General features: G+C 47.4%; 1 protein-coding gene across 4 annotated transcripts in view; it reads right to left on the bottom strand.

Moving 5' to 3' along the window:
• Positions 1-26688, bottom strand: part of LOC137434367 (calcium-regulated heat stable protein 1) — a 56387-nt gene that overhangs the window by 27572 nt on the left and 2127 nt on the right. The gene's annotated exons all lie outside the window — the stretch shown is intronic.

Here is a 26688-nt window from a genome sequence, read left to right as displayed (position 1 = left end):
ATCGGCTTCCAGCTTTTGATTGGTGGATCAATTCTGTGACCCAAAATGCAAATTCTTAAAATTTCAGGTCAACTGGACAAAAATTGACAATTTTATGCAACCTTGACCTTTGACCTTTTGATCTAAATAAAACAATTGACTCTTACCTTTAGATTAGTGAATTAATGCAATAACCTGTTATGCAAATTCTATAAATTTCAGGTGAATTGGGTGAAAATTGGGGATTTTATGCAACCTTGACCTTTGACCTTTTGATCTAAATAAAACAATTGACTCCTACCTTTTGATTGGTGAACCAATTCAGTGACCCAAATGCAAATTCTATAAATTTCATGTCAATCCGATGAAAATTGACGATTTTATGTGATGCTTGACCTTTGACCTTTTGACCAAATTATGAATTTTCCTTCTCCGTATTATCATAATAAAGCTTTGGTGAAAATTTGATGACAAAACTCGAATGGTAAAAATGTTATGGCCCAGACAGACAGACACAGAAGTGATTACAAAACCCCATCTCCTGTTGTGCAAGGGACAGGCTAATAACTAGAATGGCACTCGGTAGAGTGCATACCTCCGCCAGGTGACCAGTTTTTTTTGTTGTTTTTTTGTATACAGAGTCGAGGCTCGTGAAAGAGCTAACATTTATCAAACAAACAAATCAAACAAACAAGCAAACAAAGTATATAAAAAGGGGAGCGGTCGACAAGATGGGGAGAGATGGGGAGGAAGCACACAAACACAACATTTGAGAGCAGGGACATCGGGAGATGTGTGGGAGGGAGAGGGCCTGGGGGGGGGGGCAGGATAGGTATAAAACGCAAGGATACTAAGGACTTCCAGGAAAGAAGTCGGCACCTCAAAAAGTGGATTTGGGGTGAAATTAGCGGCGGTAGAAAAGATCAAGGTTTTGGATTGGGGAAGATAAGAGATGGTGGTGAACAGCCGTTTTAAAGACCTGGAGGGAGGAGTGGGATTGAAGAGAGTGAGGGAGTTTGTTCCAGAGGCGGGAGAAAAGAGGAATGAAGGAGTGAAGGTGAGCAGAGAGTCTTGATTTTGGCAGTTTAACCATGAGGGTTGCAGGCAGATCTTGTGCGACCTGTAGGAATATTTGGGGGACAGAGCCCAGAGAGAGCTGGGGGAGCAAGGCCGGAGAGGAGTCGGTAGAAGACGGAAAGACCACCAACCTGCCTGCGGTGAGTAAGTGAAAGGCCCTCGGAGATAGCGTCATCGCGGGGGATTCCAATGATTCTGAATGCTTTGGTTTCAACAGCATGAAGACGAGCGAGGTGTGAGGCAGGAGCACCAGCCCAGAGGGGAGAGCAGTACTCCATTGAGCTGCGGATGAAAGCCTTGTATGTGGTGAGGAGCTCAGGTGTGCCAAGGAAGGACTTCGCACGACGGAGGATGCCCAGTCGGTGACTGGCTTTGGAGGCCAGCTTGGAAATGGGGTTTTCCCAGGAAAGGTCATGGCAGATAGTGAGACCCAAAAGCTTGAGTGACAGAACTTCTTGGAGAGGATTATTCAGAAAGTAGATGGGAGGGTTGTCCAGTCGGTCTTTTCAGAGAGACATCGTAAGAGTGTGAGATTTGTCAGGATTGAAAGACATGCTCCACTTGTTTGCCCAGTCTGTGATTTTGTCCAGGTCTGCAGAGAGTGAGGAGGCTGCAGACTGCCGATCTGAGGGATGAGGAATGGAGCGGAAGAGAGTGGAGTCGTCAGCAAAGAGATAGAGAGGATTTTCAAGAGAGTCAGAGAGATCATTGATGAAGACCAGAAAAAGCACAGGGCCTAGAACACTGCCTTGGGGAACTCCAGCCTGAACAGGAAGAGGAGATGAGAGAAACCCATTCAGGGCCACACGTTGACTACGACTAGAGAGGAAGTCCGCCAGCCATGCGTGGAGATTTCCATGGATACCAAAGGAGGAGAGTTTGGTGAGCAGAGCGGGGTGCCAGACCGTATCGAAGGCACGTGATATGTCGAGGGAGACAGCTCTAATTTCCTGTTTGGCATTGAGGACCTCCATCCATGGTTGAGACAGCAGAAGCAACATGTCCAGAGTAGAGTGACCTGGTCTGAAACCAAATTGATGATCAAAGATCAAGCCATTGGAGAAGAGGAAATATTTCATATCCGAAGCAATGATGGATTCCATGACTTTGCTGATAATTGGGAGAAGGCTGATTGGTCTGTAGTTGCTAGGATCTGTTTTTGCACCTTTTTGTGCAAAGCGGTGATGTTGGCTGATTTCCAAGCAGATGGCAGTTGACCTTGAGCAAAAGAGAGGGTGAAGAGAACAGAGAGAGGGAGTGAAAGACCAGAAGAACAGGATTTTAGGACCAGTGGGCTGATGCCGTCAGGTCCAGTTGCAGAATCAGAGTCGAGGTTTGACAGAAACTTTTCCACCTTGTCAGGAGGAAAGGACAAGGAGTCCAGGAGCAGCTGGGTACGACTGGGTACGGAGGGTGCAGAGAGGGATGGGTTTGGGACACAAGATTTAGAGGCAAACACAGAGTTGAGGCATTCAGCTTTTTCACGTGCGGAGTCAGCTGTGTAGCCGTTTGAGGTAAGGGAGGGGATGGAGGGGGAACAAACACCAGAAACAGATTTGACCAGACGCCACCAGGATTTGGAAGAGGGAGACAGAAAAGAGAGTTCGGTCTTGTGAACGGAGAGATATTGTTTCCTGGCTCTCCTGAGGGTGGACACACACTTGTTTCGGGCTTTGTGAAAGGAAATGAGATTTCCTTCCGTTGGATTTGCTTTCCAGGAGACGAAGGCAAGTTGTTTCTGGGCAACAGCCTCACCACAACATTCCGTGTACCATGGACGGGAGGAAGGGTATGACAACTGAAGACGAGATGGGATAAATCTGTGCATGAGAGAGAGCAATTTACTTTGGAAGAATTTCCAGGATGAGTTGATGTCAGAGGTGGTAGAGATGGGAGACCAGTCCAGATGATTGATGGCTGCTTGAAGACCGTGCCAGTTGGCCTGAGTGAAATGCCAGACTCGTCGACGCTGAGCAGGCTCCCTGAGAATGGTCAGATAGATGTCCACTTTAACAAGCACATGATCAGATGAGCCGATTGGAGCAGAAGAAGAGCAGCAGACATTTTCAGGAAAGTTAGTCATAACCAAGTCCAGAAGAGAAGATGCTCCGTTGACTGAGATCCGGGTCGGGAAATTGACAGATTGTGTCAGTCCCAGTGAGTCGCAGAAGTCCTTTGCTGAGGAGCCATGGCTGGTGAGAGAGGTACCCACACCCAGCCAACTGGCATGGTGACAATTGAAATCACCACATATGAGGAAGAGAGATTTGGGATGAGTAGATAGAAGTTGGTCCATATTATCAGACAGCGAGATGTAGATGGAATCATCACTGTTTGGTGGATGGTACAACACACATATGAACAAGAGGTGGGAGCGAAGGGGAAGCCGTAGCCAGAGGTATTCCTGGGGGTGAGGTGGAGAGAGTGCAGTGCAGGGCGAGTGAGGAAGAGAGTTTTTTATAAAGATAGCAACCCCACCTCCAGGACGAGGCTCAGGTCTATCATACCGGAGGAGGGAGTAACCGGGGAGAGATACAAAGGAATCAGAGACATCATGAAGGAGGAAAGTTTCTGTTAAGCAGATCACGTCTGGTTTGTCAGAAGCAACCTGTATGGAGAGATCAGTTAAGTTTGAACGAAGGCCCGGATGCTTGAGGTCCATCCCGTTAATGAAGAGGAAGGGGGAGCATCGGATACAGAACAGGGGGGAGGAGGGGTAGGGTAAGATGTGGAAGAGGTGGAAGAGGTAGGGAGAGCTGTTGAAGGTGTGCCAGAGATTTCAGAATAGCTCGGAGAAAGGGAAGGATGGGGCAGACAAAAGGTTTGATGGTGATTGGGTGAGGCACAATGAGGTGTTATTTGAGGAGGGGGAAGAGCGAGGCAGAAGGTTGGGGAAGATGGAGGTGAGAGTTGGAAGGGGGAAGAGGCGGGGAGGACGCTTTGAGGAGGGGGAGTGAGAGGGGGGAAATTGAGAAGAAATGAGGGTGGGGAGGTTTGAAGGGGAGGGGCGACGGGGGACTTTAGGAGGGGAGGGGCGAGGGGGAGTCTTGGAGGGGAGGGGTGTGGGGGGAGTTTAGGAGGGAAGGGGCAAGGGGGGAGATTTGAAAGGGATGGGATATGGGGGAGATTTGGAGGGGAGGGGTGAGGGGGGAGTCTAGGAGGGGAGGGGTGAGGGGGAGTCTTGGAGGGGAGGGGTGTGGGGGGAGTTTAGGAGGGAAGCGGCAAGGGGGTAGATTTGAAAGGGATGGGTGATGGGGAGGATTTGGAGGGGACGGGCAAGGGGGAAGATTTGAAAGGGATGGGTGATGGGGAAGATTTGGAGGGGAGGGATGATGGGGAAGATTTGGAGGGGAGGGGTTATGGGGAAGATTTGGAGGGGAGGGGTGAGATTGGATTTTAGAAAGTGTATGATTAATGGGAAACGAACATTTATTGCAAAATGAGTTTCTTGTGACCTTCGAGTCAAAAATACGTTTAAGGACGCTGGAGGGAGGATGGAGTGCAGGAGAGTTTAGGGAATGTAGAAAAGAGGCACTGTAAGAGATGAAATTTTTTTTTGGGATGAATAGATTTGGTGAGCAAGTCGAAAGCAGCCTTTTAAAGAAGAAGAAGAAAAAGGTGTTATAATATACGACGGAATACATAACTTGAGGGGAAAGTGTAAACATTTTAAAGTTTAACAGTGAAAACTATCTGGGGAAATGGGGGAGAAACACGTGGTCGAAGAACGAACGAACGAATAATAATGAATAAACGAATGAGAACAACAAATAAGAACAGAGAAGGAAATGTTTTTTTTGTTTTTTTGTTTTTTTTTTAGTTGAGATTTTAAACAACGAAGTAGGCTATGGGGTGAAAAGACTGGGAAAACAGAGAATGAAAGTTATTGGAGCACAAACGACGGACCGCTGAGAGAAAAACAAAGCCTCAAGGTTGGACACTGTACAAGGCCTCAAAAGACACGACACGAATTAACACGATTTTCTATACAGGTATGAAAGATTTGCACCGAAAATCTTCCTCGGGACACACTATATGTACAACACCATAAAATAAATACAGTTATAACGAAAATACAAATGGGAACAATTACTTAACTTCGATTTCGATGGAGAGCGTGGAGAGCTGCGAATAAACGAAACCTCGCCAGCAAGACCGGAAGCGGAGGGTTATGTTTTGTATTCACTGATAGGCCGGATGTGGATTGGGACCTGAACCAAAATCTAATCAGCTTGTTCTCATCACTTATCCAACTCGTCCACCAAGTTTAGTCATAACTCGTACATAACTTTTTCAAATATCATGTTATATATCGCGTTTGGCCCGATCTCTCAATGAAGAATCACTTTTTAAAATCCAGTATCCGGATCTTCACAAAAATCTTATCAATTCATCCTTGTCACATACCCAACTTGTCCAACAAATTTTGTCCAAATCTGTCCGTAACTTTGAGATATCCTGCTCACAGACAAACAGACAGACAAACAGGGGTGAAAACATAACCTCCGTCCACCTTCGGTGGCGCAGGTAAAAACAAGGGAATTAAAAAATTATCAGCAGAATAAGTGAATGAAAATGAATGAATGAATGATCGTTTTAAGGCCATTTTTCCCGCTAGAGCGGGGGTTAGCCTTGCGGGTCCCATGACAATCATGGTTCCCTGTTTGAGGCAATGTTTTTATGGCCGGATGCCCTTCCTGACGCCAACCCTTAGTCGCCTCTTCGATGCGCAGGGATACCAGCAGAATAAGTAATATAAAATAAACTCCAACTGCGCAATCCTCGCCCCCAACCCACCTTTCCAAGGTTAATGTTTTGAAATACTTATGAGAGGTAATCCAAAAGCCTCTACCAAATGAACATCCAAAGATGGGCCTTGCCATGACAATGCTATATAATGGTCCAGTTATAACAAGTGGTGGAATGACCATGACTGATGCCCTCAGACTCCGCCAACTCATCCTTCCCCATTCCACCACTACAGTAATCATTGAAATTTGCTCTTGTAAAAATTTTACAATTCCAAAAAATACAAAACTCGTAAACCGTTCTGTATACATACAAAAAGCAAGGTATAACGAATGGGAAACAAATATTCAACATAGAACAGCAGCTCTGAAAATTACGGTACAATTGATGAAGCTGAGCGTTTTAGATATCATAATATCTAACGCTTTGCTCCTGCATATCTTTCCCTTATTTTCGATATTTCCAAGAAAGAAAAATTCACAATGCACGGAAACAGCAAATGTGTTGACAGTACACAGAAGTACATTCACATTTGTAGTAACCCAAAACACACACAACTCCCATCAAAGATCATCAACGGCTGGGCAGACTTCCAGAAATAACTCGAGTGAAGCATTCGCGGGCTGTTCTGATTGCAAACAGACTCGGGCCGAGCAATAGAGCATTTTAATTTGTATTCCCAAAGCGAAGTGTTCTCTGCAGAGAGAAAATGAATCTATCCAGAGAGCACACGCCATACAAAGGTATTGTTGTGAATATGAGAATGTTTTTTTTATTTTGTGGTGGTGGTAAAATGTTGTAAAAGGTTGTTGTAAAAGGTTGTTGTAAATATCACCCCTCCTCCCTCCGTTGTGGTTGTATAAAGGTCAAAGGGCGTTCCCGTAGTTAGTCCATAAAAAACATACATGCAGGACACGATATATCTTTTCTTTTGATAGTTATCTCTTATTCTGTGTTTTAGGATAAGGCTGTGTCTCCCATTAATTAAAAGTACTCCATTGCACCAGTGAAAGAGAATAGATCCCCCTTTCATTCCCATCCCCAAAAATCCCCATTTCCTTCACATCCCCCTTTCGTGATTGCCGACCCTCGATTGCCATATTACATCCCCTCTCGTCATTGCTGAGCCTCGATTCCCAATCACCTCCCCTCCAATAACCGCCATTGACCACGAGGCTCGAGTCAGGGAAGAAAGGCGTGTCTCCACCTCGTCAGAGGAGGGGAGGGGCGCGCCCGCCCGTCGTCGTCCGGGGCGGAGCCCGAGGGTCGTGCGACCAGCCAGGGCCGAGGTGAGCGCCCCGATGGGCGTGTCCAAAGCGCCGGGGGCGTGATCGCTGGGGGCGCTATAAAAGGGCGCAACCGGAAGTGGAGAAAGAAGAAGAAGAAAGAGAGATGCACTCTGGGTTGGAAAAAGAAGGGTTGTGAAGAGAGGAGGAGTTGGTTGCAAGGAGTTGGTCACAGTCGGTTGCCAGAGAGAGGAGTCGGTGGTGAGAAGTGAGAGAAGCAAGAAAGAGTTGAGGGTTGAGGGTTGAGGGACCAGACCAGTGAGACAAGTCCTGGGAACGCAGCGGACGGAGGCCGCCGCAGCAGCGACACCCGGCAACCGCCAAAGGGGGCCTGAACAGCGGTTTGGAGCAGGGCCAACAAAAAAGGAACGGCGGCTGCCAAACGCACGATTGAGCTGCAAGACCCCCCTTGGACCTTTCCTCTCCCTCCAGCCATCCACCTTCTGCCATCCCTGGCATTCCCCGCGTGAGTCAGCGTTCTGTTTGTTCTGTCCTGGGATATAAGTTAAGTCTGTAGGTAAGCTAAATTTGCACTGTGTCACCTGCGTCTTGTGCTTGTAAATAAACGTGACATCTGTCTTTTTGCTTGTGTGTAAATAGTAGGAATAAATGTAGTAGTATTTCAAACCTTTTTTTGTCTCCGTTTTCCTCTTGCATTGCGTCGCTTTTGTCTTTTCCCTCATTGAGCAGCTAGGGTGCGATACAACCAACGTTCGGGTGGAATCGGGTGAGTTTTGTTAGGTGGCGGTTTTAAACCACCGCTCGGTCTATAACATCCTAACCGCGATATATAACAATTGGTGTCGGGGAGTGAGATCGACCCGGAGCGCGCTTCACGCGCTCAAAATTATAAAATACCGAAATTTGTTTTGTTTTAAAGGAAAAGCCCGAATTTTGAAATCGCGCCATGGCTGTCCAAGGCGACGGGATGCCGGTGGGAGAGATAGAGGGATTAGAAGTAACCCAGGACTTCGGGGAAGAAAGGGAGGAGGAAAATGGCAATGTGGTTGCGGGAATTTCAGGTGCACAAAATGGCGCTCTAGCGCACGTGATTACAGCGGCGCCAAATTTAGCCACGCCCATGGTCGCGGTAGTCGAACCGGAGATGCCAATGGATTTGAACTTGTTTTTTATGCAAATGAAGGCCCTTATGGCCCAGAATAGTGAGCGATTGGAGGGCCAAATGGGGGTAATGGGGAACCGGATGGATGCTCAGAGTGAGCAATTGGGGGTAATGGGGAACCGGATGGAGGCTCAGAATAAGCAATTGGGGGTAATGGGAAACGAAATGGGGGTAATGGGAAACCAAATGGGGGTAATGAGGGACGAAGCGAGGGGTACCGTTGAGGGGTTAGACAATAATTTTAAGGAGTTAGACAAGAAATTTGAGGGGTTAGACAATGGGATAGAAGGGGTGAAACATGGGTTAACGGGGGTGGAAAATAGAATGGCTGCCCAGGAGAATCAGTTAGAGGGGGTGAAAAATGGGTTAATGGGGTTAGAAAATAGGATGGAGGACAAATTGCGGGAAATAGGGGAACAATCCGCCCGGGAAATCGAACAGATGGGGAACCAGATGGAGGAAATACGACGAGGGGTGAGTGAGGAGGTCTCGGGGCTACGTGAGGAGGTAAAGCGAGGCGAAAAGCGTATAGAGAAAGAAGTGAGGAATAATACGGCTAAGTTACAAGGGGGAATAGAAGATCTGACGGAGGAGGTGGAGCAGCTGACAGAGGGACAAACTAAGTTAGTGGAGCAGGTTCAAAAGAACACTGCAGTACTAGGAGGGTTAAAGGCGACACAAAAAGAAATTAAAAACGAATTAATAGCGACGCAGAGGCAATGTCAGATGGTACGGGAGGAACTGACAATGAGGGTGGAGGAGGTGACAGAGATAATGGAGACAAAGGACCGGCAGGTGAGGATGCACATAGAGACGGTCACGGTAGCCTTAGAGGACGAACTTGAGGGGACGCACCGAGAAATAAAAGAGGTTAAACAAAAACTAGAGGAAGTGGGAGAAGAGGTGAGTGAAATTAAGAAGGGACGGACAGAAACTAAGAGGGAGATAAAGGAGGAGGTAATGGAATATGTGCAAGGTCGGTGCTCAACTCATGATGTGATGCTCACTAACCAAATAAAGAGTTTGCAGGTGGCAAAGGAGGTGCGGGGACGAGGTGCCAAGGTGAGTGGCAATGTACATGATGTGAGGAAAGCTTCAGTCGGCTTGGGGATTGGTTTGGATCCGGGTGTTCGTAAGAGGCCGTTGGTGAAGTGTGCGACAGGTCTGGTGTGCGAAAAAAAGAGGTGTGCGAGAATGTCCGACCATGGGGTGTGTGAGAAAAAAGTGCACGCCGAGGAGTGAGTGTGCCGTCAGGAGTGAGTCGGTCGTAGCGCGTGTGCGAGGGAGCACAGGGAAGCGCGGTGTGGTGAGTGTTACGGAGGAGGTAACGAAAAAGTGTGCGCGGGAGGATGCGCGAGAAAGGTGTGTTACGGACGGGTGCATGGGGAAAGCGCATGCTGTCAAGAGTAAGGGAGAATGCATGCCTGTGGTGAGTGTTACAGAGGGTGTAACGGGACAAGGTGCGGCAGAGTGTGCGCGAGAAAGGTGTGTAACGGACGGGTGCATGAGGAAAGAGTGCGCTGTCGAGAGGAAGGGTGAGTGCGCGACCGAGAGTGGAGGTGAGAGTAGTGAGAGTGAAACGGAGCGTGAGTTGGTTGTGGCAGGTGAGCGAGGATGTACACCTGGAATAGAAGGATGCACACCTGGAATGGTAGAGCGTGAGTGGGAATGCACGCTGGAATTGGTAGTGAGACACGTGGTTGGGTGTGCGGGTGAGAGCACACCTGTGATTGTCACAGAGGAGGTGACCGAGAAAGGGGCGCGAAGAGGTGTGTTGGTGAGGTGTGCGAGCGACGAATGTGTGCCAAGGTGTTCGGTGGTCAGGTGTGTGACCAAGTCGGTGAGCGGAGTGAGTGTACCGAGGTGCGTAAGGAAAGGTACGAGGAGAATGGGAACGGCTGCATGTATGAGCACGAAAGGGGTAGCGTATGCATGTAAGCCTGCAGGTGAAGCGTCGACGATAACCGGGTTAAAGGTTAGAACGACTTATAGCCGACTCGGGCCCTCGGTGCGTGCCGGGCTTCGCGTGCCGCGAGAACCGGCGGGGATCCGAACCACGGCGGTTTCGAAAGAACCGCCGTGCGCGATCCACGCTGGGCCTCGCGTGGAACGGCCGCGTCCGGGCTCCACTGGGCGGAGCGGGCAGCCCGATAGGAAGGGTCGTCATGGCGATCACTTTCTATTGAGACGTGCCGGCAGGTCGAGATCGGGACATTGGATGGCTCCACGCCGAGGTGGTGCATGGGATCTCGGCCCGGGTAAGCCTCCGTCCCTGCCCCGAATGCGGGACGTATCCAGCCGCTGGCACAAAAGAACCCGCGTTCATTGCTCGGCTGTACGAAGCCGGGCTGTAGATGTGAATTGGCGCACCGAGAGGACCTAATAAGTAGACGGGTGATGGTGATAGTGATAGTAGTGATTTGATACAAAATTTAGAAAAGTGAATAGAATTGGCAGTAAATAGAAAATTTTTGACTTGTGGAATCTGGACGAACAAAATTGATAGTGAGAGACCCCCGATGTGGTGGGATGGCAAATCCACCATCCCTCACAGAGTGGGGGCAAATGCGCAATAGTTTATGGGGTGGCTATGACAACCGAGCCAGGGAGGGCTTGGATAATGATAGGGATCTAGAAGAGATTGACATTAGGTAACGTTAAGTTTAGTTCGTGACTGATACCTGTAGTGGGGACGCAGGTAGATTAGTGTGGTTGATAATGACGTGGGAGCGCAATAGTTTAAAGGGACGACTGGGAAGCGCAAGTTTCAGAGGGGAGTAGTTAGCTGAGATGATGCCGTGTGTGTGAGGATTGAACAGGTGAGAATTGAACAGGTGTGATTGCACAGGTGTGCAACTGAACAGGTGAATGGAGCAGTGTATGAGGGAGTAGTGGTGATTGCGTGTTGTGTTGACCAAATGGTCCAGGAAGAGGAGGAGGGTGCAGGTGGCACCAGGTAGGATTGCACAGGTGTGCAACGACAGGTGAATGAAAGACAGGTGTATGGAATAAATGGTCTGGAGAATTGGAATGGATGGTCGTGGAGTGAGAATGGTGGAAATTGTGGAGTGGAGTGGATGGTGCGAAGGTGTGAATGGGGGAAGAGTGGACCCCCATCACGGATACCCGGGGCGGGTAGTGTAAGTGTTAGGTAGAGGGTACAGGTAAATTGTGGTTGGATATTGGCATCTGTGGTGCGAGGTGAAAGAATGGTATTTGGATGGGTGCATTAGTGTTGTGGAAATGGCTGGGCGTGTAGCCTGTTAGTGTGTGTAGTTGGTTTGGGCACTCCACCACTGTAAGGATGTCGGCCAGGTGAGGCCGCAGGTGGGCTCTGGGAGCCGGTAGTAGTTGTTGTGGATGGGGCCCGAGGATCCGGAGGACGGACCCGGGTAGCCCAGTGCCAGAGGGCACCATGGGGTGACCGAGCCAGGAGAGGGGCTGCCCCCAGTTAGATAGGTTAGGGTGAGGAGCTAGGTAAGCTCGGGTGGCAACTACAGTGGTGGAGGTGTGCAGGTGGGTAGACCTGTTGGGAGAGCTACACGTCGCGGCCCAGAAATTGTGCGAGGGCACCGGGAGATGAATCGGGGGAGTGAGACCCCAAATTGAGAAGCACCACAGTTTGGTCAATGGGGATTGGTTGTTAGAACCCATAGTGTAAGTGGCCAATGGATTGGCAGGGGAAAGACCCCGGGTAGTGTAAAGTGTGTTAAAGTCATTTAGAAAGTAGTTAGGATGAAGTCTCCTCGCACCATCTGCATCCACTCACCTGAGGTGACAGGTACTCCACACCATGCCATAGTTTAATTATTTTTATGATGCAAATGTTTGGATTGTGAGACGCATCATGACGTGGGTGTGACATTGTGCTTTGATGTTCCATCTCTGCCTCCTTATGAGGATTGATGATGACTTGATGATGGCAAATTTTGAAGTAGAGGGATTGTGGAGACGAATTTGATATAGGGGAAATATGGGGAAGACGTGACAGTAGTGACGAATTGGTAATGTGTAGGTTTTGTACATATGGGGTAAGGGCAAGGGTGGGCTAGGTAACAGGGGGGTGACGTACGGTAGGGACGAGCTTTCTCACTTCGCCCTCCATACGCATTTCGCCTTGCATTGCCTTTTTGATGTGTACCCTTGAGACCTTACCCCTCGCTCATCTGTCTTGTCCCCCCTTTTTGTCTCCCACATGAGGACCTGAGCGCCGTTGGGCGCCGAGGGGAGCGTGCGTGGGTCGGCCATTGTGCGCCCGAAATTCCCAGAACCAGCTGTCTGCATCGATGCACCACATTATGGACCACATGTCAGTGGCCGAGCACCACTTATGGACCCCATGGGTTGGGGCAAGGCCCCTCTGCTGGAACCGGCCATGAGGGCCCGAAATCTTGCTGGCGGACCTTGGCCACAGGGCACCGATGCCCCACAGGTGAACCACACGTAGTCGGCCCTGTGGGCCATAAATAAAGATAAATAAAATGGACACGTTTGGGCAAGCTTTATTGCAAATAGGCCGCCAGTAAGCAAAGCAAATGAAAATGACAACAACTGGAAGAAATAATGATAACCAGCAGAGGGAGCCGAAGAGCAAGAGACACCTGCAGGGTTGGGTTTGTTGGTTTTATTTTATTCATTGAACAATGGGGACTGCACCGATTGGTGCTTGGGTGCTTTAATGGTGCATTGATGCAGAGCAGACTGTCCTCCCCCCAGAAAGAACAATTACAGGTCCTGGGTTAGTTTTGTAAATAAAATTAGCGTCAGTGTAAATAATGCTCCCCACCGTCAGTGTATAGTTTGAAGACCATTCCGCAATTCGGTTAACTGTGGGCGTAAGTCTGTTAGGCAGGGTGCAATGGAGCAGCGGGACACATTTATTTATGTTTTAAAACTGTCGCACTCAGGGTCAGGTTAAAAGTAGAGGGAACTACACCTACATGCCACACTAAGGTAAAAGTAATAGGCCCGGGACGTGCCTAAGGGGAGGAGGGTGCAGTGTTGTGAATATGAGAATGTTTTTTTTATTTTGTGGTGGTGGTAAAATGTTGTAAAAGGTTGTTGTAAAAGGTTGTTGTAAATATCACCCCTCCTCCCTCCGTTGTGGTTGTATAAAGGTCAAAGGGCGTTCCCGTAGTTAGTCCATAAAAAACATACATGCAGGACACGATATATCTTTTCTTTTGATAGTTATCTCTTATTCTGTGTTTTAGGATAAGGCTGTGTCTCCCATTAATTAAAAGTACTCCATTGCACCAGTGAAAGAGAATAGATCCCCCTTTCATTCCCATCCCCAAAAATCCCCATTTCCTTCACATCCCCCTTTCGTGATTGCCGACCCTCGATTGCCATATTACATCCCCTCTCGTCATTACTGAGCCTCGATTCCCAATCACCTCCCCTCCAATAACCGCCATTGACCACGAGGCTCGAGTCAGGGAAGAAAGGCGTGTCTCCACCTCGTCAGAGGAGGGGAGGGGCGCGCCCGCCCGTCGTCGTCCGGGGCGGAGCCCGAGGGTCGTGCGACCAGCCAGGGCCGAGGTGAGCGCCCCGATGGGCGTGTCCAAAGCGCCGGGGGCGTGATCGCTGGGGGCGCTATAAAAGGGCGCAACCGGAAGTGGAGAAAGAAGAAGAAGAAAGAGAGATGCACTCTGGGTTGGAAAAAGAAGGGTTGTGAAGAGAGGAGGAGTTGGTTGCAAGGAGTTGGTCACAGTCGGTTGCCAGAGAGAGGAGTCGGTGGTGAGAAGTGAGAGAAGCAAGAAAGAGTTGAGGGTTGAGGGTTGAGGGACCAGACCAGTGAGACAAGTCCTGGGAACGCAGCGGACGGAGGCCGCCGCAGCAGCGACACCCGGCAACCGCCAAAGGGGGCCTGAACAGCGGTTTGGAGCAGGGCCAACAAAAAAGGAACGGCGGCTGCCAAACGCACGATTGAGCTGCAAGACCCCCCTTGGACCTTTCCTCTCCCTCCAGCCATCCACCTTCTGCCATCCCTGGCATTCCCCGCGTGAGTCAGCGTTCTGTTTGTTCTGTCCTGGGATATAAGTTAAGTCTGTAGGTAAGCTAAATTTGCACTGTGTCACCTGCGTCTTGTGCTTGTAAATAAACGTGACATCTGTCTTTTTGCTTGTGTGTAAATAGTAGGAATAAATGTAGTAGTATTTCAAACCTTTTTTTGTCTCCGTTTTCCTCTTGCATTGCGTCGCTTTTGTCTTTTCCCTCATTGAGCAGCTAGGGTGCGATACAACCAACGTTCGGGTGGAATCGGGTGAGTTTTGTTAGGTCGCGGTTTTAAACCACCGCTCGGTCTATAACATCCTAACCGCGATATATAACAGTATTATTGTTGCGTTGGTGTATAGATGATGCAATCACTTAAATGATATCTTCACAATAGGGTATAAGTAGAAGCATTATAGATAGTGGAGGTGAGGGAACCAGAAAGTGACATTTAAGTTTTATCTCGGTCCAATTTGCATTCCAAGCGAGTCAACGTCGCCAAGAATTGGAAGAGAGAACCGGTGATAAACGTTGAGATGCAGAGAAATAATACAGAAAGCCATATGTATATATGCTAGCTGAAGTACCCGGCGTTGCCTGGGGTGGGGGGGGGGGGGTGGGGGGAGGGAAGGGGGAAGAAGAGAGTGGGAGCAGGGGGTAGGAGGGGAAGGGAAAGGAGGAAGGGGAAGGGGGAAGGGGAAAGAGAGAGGGGAGGGGGGAAGAACGATGGTGGGATTGGCAGGGGAGGGGGAGGTGCAGCAGAGGGGACGTGAAAGGGGAGATAGAGGTGAGAGATATACTGTATGTATGTATGTATGTATGTACTATGTATGTATGTATGTATGTATGTATGTATGTATGTATGTAGAGTCACGTGAAAAAGTAAGTACACCCCATGTAAAGTTTTGACTTTTTCAACATATTTCAACATACAGCTATTTGATTTTCATTTCAACAATATTGATAGATAAAGGTGATATAATATAACAAATATCATGAAACATTTACATCCCCGCTCTAGCAGGGAAAATGGCCTTTAAAATGCATGTTGTGTTGTTGTATTTACATTTTGTTGTCCATTGTATAATTTAAATAAACATAAATGCAAATTTCGCATGTGGAAAAAGTAAGTACACCCTTGGCTCTAATAGGTGGTATTGCCCCCTTTGGCAGAAACAACCTCAAGTAGGCGTTTCTTATAACTGTCTACCAGTCTCTCACATCGACTGGGAGAAATTTTTGCCCACTCCTCCATGCAGAATTCTTTCAGCTGTGCGATGTTTGAGGCGTTTCTTGCATGCACCGCTCGTTTCAAATCCCCCCACAACATCTCAATGGGAATTAGATCCGGGCTTTGACTTGGCCATTCCAGAACCCTCCATTTCTTTCTTTTCAGCCATTCCTTGGTGGATTTACTGGTATGTTTTGGGTCATTGTCATGATGCAAGGTCCACCTTCGAGTGAGCTTCAACTTTCCGACAGATGGCCTCACATTATCCTCAAGCACCCTCTGGTACAATGAAGAATTCATAGTGGATTATATGATGGTGAGCTGCCCAGGCCCTGATGCAGCAAAGCTGCCCCAAACCATAATATTTCCACCACCATGCTTTACTGTTGGTATCAGGTTCTTGTGGTCAAATGCTGTCTTTGGTTTTCGCCAAACATGTCTTCTGGTACTGTGGACAAATAGCTCGACCTTTGACTCATCTGTCCAGAGCACATTGTTCCAGAAGTGCTGGTCTTTGCCTCAGTGTACAATGGCAAACTTTAGTCTTGCCCTGATGTTCTTTCTGGACAGCAAAGGTTTCCTCCTGGCACACCTCCCATGTAGATCAAATTTGTGCAGCCTCTTTCTAATGGTAGACTCGTGCACTTTGACATCAACAGTGGCAAGAGCTACCTGTAGGTCCCGTGATGACATTCTGGGGTTCTTAGAGACTTCTTTCAGCATCTTGCGGTCTGCTCTCAGGCTGAACTTGCTGGGGTGGCCTGGCCTGAACAAGTTGGCAGTCGTTTGGAATCTTCTCCACTTGTAGATGATCTTCCGGACAGTCGAATGATGGATTTCAAATTGTTTGGAGATCTTTTTAAATCCCTTCCCAGACTCGTAGGCATCTATAACCTTCTTTCTGAAGGCCTCAGAGAGCTCTTTTGATCTAGGCATGGTGACGCCGCACACTTCAACAACAAAGAGCAAACCAAACTAAATGTCTGAGGCTTAAATATGACAGGTTCCTCCAAGATCCTCTCTAACGATGTTCTAATCATTTGCACCAGAGCTGGTGCACCTGATTCTAATTTTAGGTATTTGAAGTAGTGATAAATGTAGGGTAGGGGTGTACTTACTTTTTCCACATGCGAAATTTGCATTTATGTTTATTTAAATTATACAATGGACTACAAAATGTAAATGTTTCATGATATTTGTTATATTATATCACCTTTATCTGTCAATATTGTTGAAATGAAGATCGAATAGCTGTATGTTAAAATATGTTTAAAAAGTCAAAACTTTACATGGGGTGAACTTACTTTTTCACATGTATGTATGTACGTATGTATGTACGTATGTATGTATGTATGTACATATATATATATATATATATATATATATATATATATATATATATATATACATGGGGGGGGGGGAGGGGGAGGGAGAGCTTTGACAGGCCCCTCCGTTTTGGGAAGGGGGGAGGGGGGACAGAAAGGAGGGAAGGTAAATTTACCCATGTGAAGAGTGCTCTCACCTCAGCATTGCACAGGTAGAAGGGAAATTGTAATACACTCTACCACCACCACGAGGTGGCGCTACACAATACACATTTACATAGATAACATCCCTCCCCACCCCCCGCCCCTCACACACCCATGTGAGGCAGCGGCCACATAGCTTATGTTACCCCCACAGACAAAGTTGTATTTGTACCCCGAGTTTGGAACCATCGATGCACAGTACATTTTCCAGTTTAAATTAATTACGTATGTTACAGTAGCCAAAAGCCCTCCGCATGGTTTAAAGCAATGTTTATGAAAAAATTCGTGTTTTAAGTAGTTTTGTTCTCAAAAAAAACGAAAATTAAAAAATTTCCGCATTTTCACCTTTCATTTTAAAGGCCAATATCTCAGGTAAGACAAAACAGATCAAAATGTTACACAGAAAAAAGGAAGATAAGACTGTTTTGAGGTGTTCTGCATCACAAAAAAAATTCAAAAATATATTTTACCGTTTGAAGTATACTCTTAAAGATGTGCAATGCATTTTTAGGGTGTTGTCATGTTTTTTGACTGTTTAGTGCAATTGTAGTGCCTAAATAGCTCTAATTTATGACTTGTACAGTTAGTGTAGCCGTGTAGGTCATTTTCTTTGGATTTCACTTTAGAAATGCCTCCAAAGACTTCAAAACAAAACTTCAGAATCATTGGAATCTCCCGCGATGAAGCTAACTCCAAGGGCCTCTCACTCACTCACTCACCGCAGGCAGGTTGGTGGTCTTTCCGTCTTCTACCGACTCCTCTCTGGCCTTGCCCCCCCCCCCCAGCTCTCTCTGGGCTCTGTCCCGCAAATATTCCTACAGGTCGCACAAGATCTGCCTGCAACCCTCTTATGGTTAAACTGCCAAAATCAAGACTCTCTGCTCACCTTCACTCCTTCATTCCCCTTTTCTCCCTCCTCTGGAACAAACTCCCTCACTCTCTTCAATCCCACTCCACGCTCCAGGTCTTTAAAACAGCTGTTCACCACCATCTCTTATCTTCCCCCATCCAAAACCTTGATCTTTTCTACCCCCGCTAATTTCACCCCAATTCCACTTTTTTGAAATACCAACTTCTGTCCTGGAAGTCCTTGGTGTCCTTGTGTTTTATACTTCTCCCTCCCCCCCACCCCCTTCCCACGCCTCCTCCCCCCCCCCCCACCCCCTTCCCACGCCTCCTCCCCCCAAGCCCTCTCCCTTCCACACATCTCCCTGCTCTCAAATGTTGTGGTTGTGTGCTTCCCCTTCTCTCTCCATCTTGTCTTCCGCTCCCTCTTTTTATATATTTTGTTTGTCTGGTTGATTTGTTTGTGAAGTAAATGTTAGCTCTTTCACGAGCCTCGATTCAGTATACAAAAAAAAAAAAAAAAAAAAAAAAAAAAAAGAGAGAGAAGGTCCGTGCTGATGGGGATATTAAAAATGGAATTGCTTGTCTTCATCAAGTGGACAAGACATATTCTGAAAGCTTCTGAAGAAGAACATCCCTATTTCCCTGCCTGGCATAAAGAGAATATGTCTACAGTTCCAGAAAGCTGGTTCTACTGCAAGGAAAAAGGGTTAGATTACCTTAGAAGAGATAGAATTGTATAGAATAGTGTGGACCGCGTGCGAGTAGGAAGCAAATCTCGATGTAAGGATGTAGGGATCTGTCAGCTTAAGGATTATGTTTGAATGCGCACGATACAAGGGTCGTGTTAGTGATAAGATAGAGAGAGACTAAAGTTAAGGAAACGTGTGTTAAACCTCATGTAAACATCCACCGGGCGTGCCGGGTGACATCTCTGTAGAACAGAGTTCACACCAGCCAATAAAAAGAAGCAGAAAGCTATGGGATTTTGCCAGGCAAGGAGAGATGGGGTGGAGCTATAATCGTCTCCTGGACGGGGGTGGAGCTCAACGCGCATGAAGGAATGGCGGAGAGTTGTCATGGGAGACGAGGGAGGAGCGAGGGCTCTCGGTTCTGAGTGCTGAAAGAAGAGCTTACAGTCCAAAAAACTGCAACAGATTTGAGGAGAGCTTGTTTGTTGTGAAAGGACTGATGAGAACTGGGAAGGAATGGTGAGAACTGGGAAGGAATGGTGAGAACTGGGAAGGATTGGTGAGAACTGGGAAGGATCGGTGAGAACTGGGAAGGACTCGTGAGAACTGGGAGGGACACGTGAGAACTGGGAAGGACTCGTGAGAACTGGGAAGGACTCGTGAGAACTGGGAAGGACTCGTGAGAACTGGGAAGGACTCGTGAGAACTGGGAAGGACTCGTGAGAACTGGGAAGGACTGGTGAGAACTGGGAAGGACTGGTGAGAACTGGGAAGGACTGGTGAGAACTGGGAAGGACTGGTGAGAACTGGGAAGGACTGGTGAGAACTGGGAAGGACTGGTGAGAACTGGGAAGGACTGGTGAGAACTGGGAAGGACTGGTGAGAACTGGGAAGGATTGGTGAGAACTGGGAAGGAATGGTGAGAACCGAGGAGAATCTCTTTGTCCTCCTCTCATCATACTCGCCAATCACTTATCCTCACCCTTCCACATCGGATGTATGATGCCGGCATACTGTACTGCCACTAAAAGCCATTTCCTCAAGAAACTGTGTTCTGACTTATTCTGTCTATTTTGATGGCGGCATAAGACTGACGAGGTGTCTGGCCAGCGCTCATTTGTTATCCAAGTTCGATCACAGATGCGATTACGCAATGTTTGTTCCGCTCAGCGGAAGAACTAAGGTCTGTTGCATGACCGCCGGCACGGTACCCGCTCGCACTCAGGCGTTTGCATATGGTAACACGACTATGGGTCCCATGGAAAGTACCATCATCGCATGGGTCACATGATCACTGTCTTCTATATACGTGTTACAGTGATGGCAATCTTCGAGTTCCAGATGATCACTTCTTTGGACCTGCGAGCAATCTTATCAGTAGAGGACATCTTTGGAAGCTGTTCAGAGCCGTTCCAGACTAGACATAAGAAATAATGTTTTCAGCTAGAGGGTTGTTAACTCAACTGGACTTTAGTCCGGTGACCTTATGCGATTGAGCAGAGTCCGTAGGTGAGTGAGTCAGTGAGTGAGTGAGTGAGTGAGTGAGTCTGTAAACACTTGTCATTATGGCTTGAACCAAACACAATTTTGATGAATCTTGGCCACAAGCTACATATCTGATGCCAAATGAAGGTGTAATGACCACTTCAAAATCTGCGCTCATTGAGGGGGTCTACGGGGGGAGTGGGCGGTTAACCCCTCCCACCAGCCCCCCAAAAATAGGTATTTGCTCTCTTCTCCGAAACTACACACACAATGTTGATGAAGCTTGGCCATAAGCTGTATATCTGATGCCAAATGAAGGTGTAATGACCACTTCAAAATCTGCGCTCATTGAGGGGGTCTACGGGGGGAGTGGGCGGTTAACCCCTCCCACCAGCTCCCAAAAAATAGGTATTTGCTCTCTTCTCCGAAACTACACACACAATGTTGATGAAGCTTGGCCATAAGCTGTATATCTGATGCCAAACGAAGGTGTAATGACCGCATCAAAATGTGTGCTCATTTCTGGGGTCTACGGGAGGGGGTGGGGGGTTGACTCCCCCCCCCCCCCCCCCCCCCCCACAAAAATAGGTATTTCCTCTCTTCTATGAAACTACTCGCACGATTTTTTGATTTTTTTTGTATACAGAATTGAGGCTCGTGTAAGAGCTAACACATTGAACATGAAAACATGCACAGACACATAAAACATACAATGAAGGGAGCTGGACACAAGAGGGGGAGGGAGAAGGAATCATACAAGCACAACAACAGTAGAGAACAGGGACATCGGGAGATCTGTGGAAGGAGGAGGTCTGTGGAGGGGGGAGGGGTACACGGTATAAAGCAAATGAACACAACTAGGAATTTCACTACTAGGAATTTCAGGAAATAAGTTGGTGATTGAAAGAGGCGGATTTGGGGTGTTTCGACGGGGGTAGAAAAGGTCAAGGTTTTAGATGGGTGAATATAAGAGATGGTGGTGAACAGCTGTTTTAAAGACCTGGAGGGAGGAGAGGGATTGAAGAGAGTGAGGGAGTTTGTTCCAGAGGCGGGAGAAAAGAGGAATGAAAGAGTGAAGGTGAGCAGAGGGTCTTGATTTTGGTAGTTTCACCAGAAGAGGGTTGCTGGCAGATCTTGTGCGTCCTGCAGGGAATACCTATTTTGATGAAACTTGGCCACAAGCTTCATATCTGATGCCTAATGAAGGTGTATTGACCGCATCAAAATCTGTGTTCATTAATGGGGTCTATGTTGGGAGGGGGGGGGGGGGTGTGGGTTGACTCCCCAAAATAGGTATTTGCTCTCTTCTCTGAAACTACACACACTTTCGATGAAACTTCACCACAACCTTCACCACCCGTGATGTACCAACGTTTGTTCACGGCATTAAAAAAAAATCCGGCCCTGAGGGAGTGTATGGAGGGCGGAGGGGAGGTTGCCCCCATAATAGGTATTTGCTTTTTTCTCAGAATATACACAGGCAATTCTGATGAAACTTGACCACAACCTTAACATCAGTGTTGTACCAAAGTTTGCTCATGGCATTAAAAAAAAAAAATCGGCTCATGAGGGGTCTACTGGGGGATTGCTCTCCAAAATAGGTATTGTACACCTTTCAAAATTGAAAGGTGTACTTCCTTTCCTATGCCTTTCCTATGGAAAATAGGTATTGTTGCCTTCCAAAAACACCTTTCCTATGCCATCTCCAGGCGCTGCATAACGTCGTTGCCGGGCGCCGAAGGGGGCTCGGCAATGACGCACGCTGAAAGGGAGTACTCAGTTTTTACTCTGGTTGTTTTCTTGTTTTCTTTGTTGTTTGTTTGTTTGTTTGTCCAGGCAATATCTCAGCCATCCTTTGAGCTAGGAAGCTGAAATTTCAGCACAATAGTGAGCAAGTACTTTGTCAAAACGGTATTTTTTGTTTTTTTATGAATCAATTAATTGATGAGTTATTTAATTATTAGCGATTAATTAAGTACTTATACATTTCCTTTATCTTCTAGGCATTATCTCAGGCACCTTTTGAGTTAGGAAGCTGATATTTGGACATGCCAATGACCAAGTGATTTGGCTCAAAGGATATTTTTGATTTATTAATTAATCAATTAATCAATTAATCGATTAATTATTTAATTATTTGATTAATGACCAACTTTTTTTTTTTAAGTTACAGATTCTGATGAAATGGTGGTGGTTTGTGTGTTCTATTAGAGAATTGATTAATTCTTTAATTTTTTGATTATTATTTATTTATTTTCATTATTATTTATTTTCTTTCTCATCTGGGCAATATCTCAGGCACCTTTTGAGCTAGGAAGCTGATATTTGGACATGACAGTGACCATGTGATGTGGCTATAAAGGATATTTTTGATTTCTTGATTAATCATTTAATCGATGAATTATTTATTGATTAATCAATTAATTATTTAATGTTTTTATTAATGACTTATTTAATTAAATTCCTAAAAGATACATCTTCGGATGAAGCACGAGTGGTTTAGTTATGCTATTAGGCAATTGATTACGAAAATATTTTATGATAATCTTTTATTGATTTTAATCAATCAATTATTGCACACCTCTCCCTCCCAATAACCCTGGTGTTGGGCTAGCGGCTAGGGTGCCGGCTTAGGATCCTAGGATCCTGGGTTCGAATCCCGGTCAATCGCTGAATTAACGCCAGGGGGGTTGACTCAGCCTGTCATCCTTCCGAGGTCGGCAAATTGAGTACCAGTTCACTGGTAATTCCCTGCTTGTCGTTAAAGGCGGCAAAAAGGGTTGGCGTCAGGAAGGGCATCCGGCCGTAAAACATTGCTTCAAAAAGGGGACCGAAAAACAACAACAACCACAGTTCCCGAAAAAGGCCAACCCCCGCTTGCGGGGAAAAATGGCCTCTAAAGGTGTTTTTTTTTTTTTTCTCCCTCCCAATGCGGGAGAGGTGTTGGGTGGGTGCCGGCAACAACAACAACAAACCCTGGTGTTGGGCTAGCGGCTAGGGTGCCGGCTTAGGATCCTAGGATCCTGGGTTCGAATCCCGGTCGATCGCTGAATTAACGCCAGGGGGGTTGACTCAGCCTGTCATCCTTCCGAGGTCGGCTAATTGAGTACCAGTTCACTGTTAATTCCCTGTTTGTCGTTAAAGGCGGCAAAAAGGGTTGGCGTCAGGAAGGGTATCCGGCCGTAAAACATTGCTTCAAAAAGGGGACCGAAAAACAACAACCACGGTTCCCGAAAAAGGCCAACCCCCGCTTTGCGGGGAAAAAATGGCCTCTAAAGGTGGTTATTTTTTTTTTCTCCCTCCCAATGCGGGTAAACGGTGCGGGTTCTCCCTCTCAATGCACTCTCCATGAGCTGCACTGCGGTATTGCCGGGCGCCAGAGGCACCCCGGCAATGCCGCAACAACAACAAAACAACATGCATTTTAAGGCCATTTTCCCTGCTAGAGTGGGGGTTAGCCTTGCGGTCCCCATGACAATCTTCTCCATTTTGCCCTATTTTCTGCATCTCTCCTTGTTAACCCCCTTGCCCGCATTTCTTCTTCCACCATCTTTAGCCAAGTCTTTCTCGGTCTTCCCCGTCCTCTACTTCCTTCTACATTCATTTCCATCACTCTTCTCAACCAGTCACTTTCATCCTTCCTCAACACATGACCAAACCATCTCAACCTGACGAGGTGGGGAATTCCACTTCCACTTCCACTTCCACTCTTCACAGCATCAATCACAGGCTCTATTCCCATCATCTTTCGCAATTCATCATTTGTCTTCCTCTCTCTCAACGATACTCCGCACATCCACCGAACCATTCGCATTTCCACCCTTTCCAGCCTTCGTTGCTGCTCTACGTTCATTACCCATGTCTCGCTCCCATAAATCATAACACTTCTCACACATGCAGCATACACCTTTCCCTTCAGCTTCAACGACACTCCCCTCCTCATCAGCACGCCACTCAGTTCCCGAAACTTCTTCCATGCACATCTCACTCTTGGAACCATTGCCGAGTCTGATCCACCTTCTCCATTCAGCATGTCTCCGAGGTAGCAAAATGTTTTCACACCTTCCAGCTTCACGCCGTCTCCAAGATCCAACTCAACATTTATTCCATCTGCAGCTCCCTCTGTGCACACCTTACATTTGAATGTAGCTGCCACACTGGTTAATGACCCTCTCAGACCACTACATTTTTGATGAACCCACTCAGCGCACATTGTACATTGAATGGAGTTCACTCCGACACCCTTCCTGCACACAGCACATGGCCACTTCCCAGTTCTTTCCACCTCACCACATGCTTTACCACTTGCCATCACCTTCGTCTTTCCTATATTCACCTTCAGACCTTTTGTCTCCATACGTTCCTTCCACTTGTTCATCTTTTCCTTCAGTCCATCCATACTTTCCGCAATCAACACCAGATCATCTGCATACAACTCCCACGGTAAACCCTCCTTTACGTTCTGAGTCATCCCCTCCATCACAGCTACAAATAGTAGTGGACTTAGTACCGACCCCTGATGCACTCCCACCTTCACCTCAAACTCACCACTGTTCCCGTCCTTCGTCCTTACAGCTGTGCACATTGCCATCACTACTCTGATCAACCATTCCTCCACTCCTCACTTCCTCAATGCCCATGTCAATACTTCGCGTGGAACCCTATCGAATGCTTTCTCCAGATCAACAAACCCAAGAAACAACTTCTTCCTCTTCTCCATTTACTTCTCCTGCAACTGCCTCACAATAAAGAGCGCGTCTGTCGTTCCTCTTCCTGGCATAAATCCAAACTGCATTTCGTCGATCTTCACCTTATTCCTTATCCTCCTCTCCAACACCCTTTCCAATACCTTCATTCCATGCTCCAATAGCTTTATCGCTCGATACGAGCCACAGTCCAGAGGGTCACCTTTCCCCTTGTATAGAGGGACGAGGGTACTCAGTTCCCAATCCACTGGAATGCGGCCTTCTTTCACCACCAGATTACAGATCTCCGTCATTCTCTTCACACCCCAACTTCCTCCTGCCTTCAACATATCTCCCACAACTCCCGTCAGCCCTCCCGCTTTTCTACTCTTCATTGCTTTTATCGCTTCCTCAACTTCCTTCTCAGTTATCTTCTCTGCCGGTCCTAAAACTGGGTTACTCTTGCCGGTCCTAAAACCTAAAACTGGGTTGCCATCCCATTCATTCTCTGTATTCAACAGCATTTCCATATATCTCTTCCATCTTCCTTTAATTCCATCTGGGTCCACAACGATTTGTCCCACTTCATCCTTCAAGCAACTCACCCCCATCACATCACACCTCTCTTTCGCTATCTGCTTTGCAATCCTGAATACCGCTCTCTGACCCTCTTCCGAATCCAAGCTTTCTCCCAACATTTTCCTACATGTCTCCTGCACCTTTGTTACCAATTTCTTTGCAGCCTTCTTGGCTGCCTTATAACTTTCATGCTCTGCTTTTTCTGCTCCCGTACCCTTCGCCTTCTGCCACTCCTTGAATTAAACTCCCCTGCCCCGGCAATGCCGCGCTGTGGGATATTTAATTATTTGGCATGGGGGCGGTGTACTTTGAATGAATGTATTGTTGTGGATATGAGGATTGTATTTTTTTTTATTGTGTTGTATTGTGGTAAATTGTTGTGTAACATTGTTTGAATATGGCCCCTCCTGCCTCCAGAGTTGTGTAAAGGTAAAAAGGGTGTCCCGGTAGTTAATTCCATGAAACACCACATTGAAGGACACTATAATACCCTTGTTCAGTAGTTTATATCCTTATTATGTGTTTTAGGGTAAGGCCTTGTCTTCCATTAACATGACACTCCATTGCACCGAGTGAAAGAGATAGATTCCCTTCATTCCCATTCCCAAAAACCTCCATTTCCCCTTTCGTAATGGCCAAGCCTCAATTTGGCAATTACATCCCCTCCAAAGCCGCCATTGGCCACGAGGCAGGGTCGGGAAAGAAAGGCGTGCCCGCCCGTCGTCATCAAGGGCGGAGCCAGAGGGTCGCGCGACCAACCATGACCGAGGTGAGCACACCGATGGGCGTGTCCTGAAGGCCGGCGGCTTAATCGCCGGAGGCGTGATAAAAGCGCGCGCGCAAGAGTGACCAAGAGAGTTGCAAAAAGGTCCACAGGCTGAGCTGAGCTGCGTGGTGAGGTGCAAAAGGAAAGAGGTGGGTCGTCAGAGGAGAGCTGAGTTGAAAGGGTCCAGGAGATGAGCTATGACAAGGGCTGAGCGAAGCTGCGAGATGAGCTATGACAAGAGCTGAGTTGTGAGGTCCAAAAGCAGAGATCATCCAGGGAAGCACAAAGCCTGCTATTCGTCGCCTTGCTCGCCCGCAGCAGCATCCACAGCAGCAACAACACTCGCCAGCCGCTTGGGGCCTGGACGGCGGTTTTGAGCAGGGCCGCGAAGGAACGGCGGCTGCCCAACGCGCGGATCGTGCTGCCGGACCCATTGGACTTTCCTCTCCTTCCAGCCATTCCTGCCTACAAGTTCCCCATTCGTGTACGTGAGTTTGTTCTGTTTGTTCTGTCCTGGGTATTCAATTAAGCTTGTATAAGGAATTTGCACTGTGTCTCTAAAAAGCTTCTGTATATTATTTTCTTATCTTTCCTTCTCCTTGGTTATTTTGAGCCTGTACATAGTAAATAAATTTAGTAGTATTTTCAACCTTTTGTTTCGTCT

The sequence above is a fragment of the Myxine glutinosa genome, chromosome 10 (assembly GCF_964187855.1).
Source record: "Myxine glutinosa chromosome 10, kmMyxGlut1.1, whole genome shotgun sequence".
In the NCBI taxonomy this organism is placed as follows: Eukaryota; Metazoa; Chordata; class Myxini; order Myxiniformes; family Myxinidae; genus Myxine; species Myxine glutinosa.
The sequence above is the reverse complement of the archived record's forward strand: the minus strand, read 5'-3'. Positions and strand labels throughout refer to the sequence as shown.